At 35.4% G+C, this 3,566-nt stretch overlaps 4 non-coding genes across 4 annotated transcripts; 2 read left to right on the top strand and 2 right to left on the bottom strand.

Annotated features, from left to right (window-relative positions):
* Positions 1–950: 950 nt before the first annotated feature.
* Positions 951–1,023, top strand: Trnaa-agc. Its single transcript has one exon. It is a non-coding gene; the product is annotated as a tRNA-Ala (tRNA).
* A 288-nt stretch (positions 1,024–1,311) lies between these two features.
* Trnaa-agc lies at positions 1,312–1,384 on the bottom strand. The gene has a single exon. It is a non-coding gene; the product is annotated as a tRNA-Ala (tRNA).
* Positions 1,385–1,978: 594 nt separating this feature from the next.
* Positions 1,979–2,050, bottom strand: Trnap-ugg. Its single transcript has one exon. It is a non-coding gene; the product is annotated as a tRNA-Pro (tRNA).
* A 230-nt stretch (positions 2,051–2,280) lies between these two features.
* Positions 2,281–2,353, top strand: Trnaa-agc. Its single transcript has one exon. It is a non-coding gene; the product is annotated as a tRNA-Ala (tRNA).
* The last annotated feature ends 1,213 nt before the right edge of the window (positions 2,354–3,566 follow it).

Here is a 3,566-nt window from a genome sequence, read left to right as displayed (position 1 = left end):
CGATTGTCATGCAAAAGAAGAATCGGGTGGTGGTGCTGCCACCTCGTCTGCCGTCGGGCGGCAATTCAAATTGGCAGATAGTAAAAGCGAGTGTTGCAGATTATTCTTATCTAAATGTATTTTTAAATGTTTTATATGAATATTTTTATAGCTTAGTAAGCTTTGTACACATTTTCTTAACCAAATATCCCTTTAATACAATTGTTTCTTACTACTGAGATTAATACCCTCAGAATATATTATTTGGTAGATAAGAAATTAAATACAACAATAAAATATTGTTAAAAAATAAATTAGTACATAAAAGTTATAAATTTTATTTAAGGTCAACATTTTTTACGGCCAACCGACAAGGTATCTTTGCTTTTTAAGGACTATAAAAATACATCAAATAATCAATTTTTATGTTGATTTTGCATGTTCGTTTGTATTGTCTTTCCTTTATGCTAATGTCTTGACGCTTATTTTTATAAAAAATTTCATTTGCTTTGCATCTTGTATTGACTTTGCGCGTCGATTTTTCATTTCGGTTTGTTTTGCTTGCTCGGGGTGCTGTGTTCGGGGCCCACTTGCAAATTTCCATAATTATATGCATCAGCTGGCAGGTAACTGAATAGAGAAGCGAAAGGACGAGACGCGCACAAAGAATAAATCCTGGAAAACAATGAAAAGAAGGGCCGTCGAGAAAAATTTGTGTGTGAGTCTGTGCTTTCGTTATTTTTATGGCAGAATAAACCTGCGGCAAAGTGTAAATATTGACAGTTTTTAAATTATAATCAAAGTGAATAAATAATAAAGAGAAGCAAGAAATAAACAAAGCAACTGCGAAAATTAATTGGGTGGCTGTTATTGCGGGCATCTCTAGTCGTTTCATTCCAGATCGTTTCATGCAGTGATTTCGGTTCCAATTCCGTGAACTGACAAGCCATTTTGGCCAGCAGCGATCACCAGGGGATGTAGCTCAGATGGTAGAGCGCTCGCTTAGCATGTGAGAGGTACGGGGATCGATGCCCCGCATCTCCAAGGTTGATACCTTTTTTTACTTTATTACTTATAAACGGATGGCTACAAATAAAGTCGAGTGACAAAGAAAATCATCTATAACAGTCACAGTTACTGATGTTAAATTAATAGCAAAGGAAATCAAATTATTCACGTTATTTGATTGAATTTTAATTTACCATCTACAGTAAAATAAGACAATTTAAAGAGTCTTATTATAACTTTTTATAAATGTTTAAATAAAAGTAATCCTTTAATAAATTAATGTTATGCAGAAATATTATATTTAAATAAAAAAATGTATATCCTTGGAGATGCGGGGCATCGATCCCCGTACCTCTCACATGCTAAGCGAGCGCTCTACCATCTGAGCTACATCCCCATATAACGGTTTTTGATTTTTGGTGGTACAAGGACTTGTGGGTCAAAACAACGACCAAATGCGGTCTTAAAAAAGATTTATCGCTTAGTATTCATGACCATGATCATTGGTTTTTGCTTGGTCAACAGATCACGTTAAAAGCATTCAAAGTGTTGAGTGCAATGACACAGATTAATTTAACGGCAATTTAAATTCGTCGTCGACCTTTTGTGAAAGTCTCTTCGACATTGTTATGCAACTAAAGTCAGACTAGTTTAGTGGGAGATATGCTTAGAAACACAAAACCTGGTTTGAAGAAAATGTTGAAACCAGATTTAGTGTGGGAAATATTTTGACACATACTGGTTTTAATATTATGAGATAAAATGATCGAAATAATAAGAACTTTAAACTGTCTTAGACTACAGAAAACAATAGAACTCAGACAAAGCAAGAAAAATGATATAACGCAGTCAGAAAACTAAAAAGATTTTCTAGAAATTAAAATAGATAAATAATCGATAAAAAAGAATAAGAATAATTTTATTTTTTGGATTACTGTTTTGAATATGCACGATAAAAAGAGTAGTAGGAGGGGGGCAAAATACATAATCCGGGCTCAACCGGGATTTGAACCCGGGACCTCTCGCACCCAAAGCGAGAATCATACCCCTAGACCATTGAGCCTCTTAATTTAAACGCGGCGAAATAGCTCAAATGAGTAAATGATCGCTGGCCCAAGCTATAAATAGACCAATTTTAATTTGTAATGCGGACAACTAGTTTTGAAGTCTTTTGTTATCTTCGAGGCCGCATTTTATACAAGGTGAACTGCATGTTTTAGCCATTATGTTTATAAATACTTTCCACGGTGGGGTGGAAGAAAACTAGACCTTTTAGCGAGCGGAAGTGCAAGAGGGGATGTAGCTCAGATGGTAGAGCGCTCGCTTAGCATGTGAGAGGTACGGGGATCGATGCCCCGCATCTCCAAATTGTAAAATTTTTTATTATTTACTTTTTTCTCCTTTACAAATTTTAACTAACTTTTTTCAGGAATAATTATTTTCATTTACAAGAATATGTTTTTATTAATATAAACACGAATTATCTATATTAGTAAATAATAAAAAAATAATTATTTATTGGAAATAGGAGGGCAGCAATAAGAAATTTTCCGGTACGACACAACGGGCTTTGCCGTCCGATTAAGCCAAATAATGTAACATTAAAACTTTATAAAAAGTCTACAAAATCTGCGCTGCCCAACAAAATCGTATACATTTTCTTTCTTTTAATTTTGATGTTAGTATTATCAAGTTATTTTGCTCAATTTCGTTACTACAGGCCCTTATCTTCCGTCAGCCTAATGGAATAAGCCTTTTGGACAAAGTTCGAGAGTTGCCAACTCCCGTAACCTGCACAAATATTTAATTATTCATAACTTTAAACAATCACGGCGACGTCAGCATCATCCGTGTAACCCCAGGGTCTAGCCCATCCCATTTCTCCACTCAGCTCCCCTTTACGACTCAACAAACACAATACAAACATACACAACAACAGGAGGAAGGATACAGTGGGGATTCCCCCGACTCCTGCAAACGTTTAGCTGCTGTTCTGGCTGCTACCGCTGATGGTAATAACATTGTCGTAAAATCATGTTTGGCTTATCGTGGGACTCCCGGGACGATGATCCAGGATTTCTGGGGGAAAGGCCCGCGCACGCTGCATTTAAATGCCGCCAACGTCGAGAAACGGCGTGAATTATAGTGGCGTAGGTTAAATGCCGTTAGACAGGCACATAAACTGCGAACCCTTTTGGAAAGCCCACACAATAACAAAATTTTGACAATCATTGAATGCTAAATTTTTAAGATTTTTAAAATATACAACATATTTATAATATAACAAAATATATAATATATTACACTACATTTGGATCTAGCTACGATTAATACAAATTTTTTTATTAAATTTATTTTTATATTTTGTTTGTAAAAAAAAATTTAGTTTTGCTTATAGTGCAGATAGACTTCAAATATAAATAAGGCCTGGCTCTGTGCAAGTCAAAAAGTTTTGGCTGCTGCTTTTAATTTTTGTAAATTATTTGCATTCGCTCGCACACAAAACTAATGCAAAGAAAGTTCCGACAGCAAGTTGTCCTGGCATCTAGTACCCCAGTCTTCCTACTCCTGCCAATCAT

This window comes from Drosophila rhopaloa, unplaced genomic scaffold (assembly GCF_018152115.1).
Source record: "Drosophila rhopaloa isolate 14029-0021.01 unplaced genomic scaffold, ASM1815211v1 contig_178, whole genome shotgun sequence".
NCBI lineage: Eukaryota > Metazoa > Arthropoda > Insecta > Diptera > Drosophilidae > Drosophila > Drosophila rhopaloa.
This window is presented reverse-complemented; position numbering and strand designations above follow the sequence as displayed.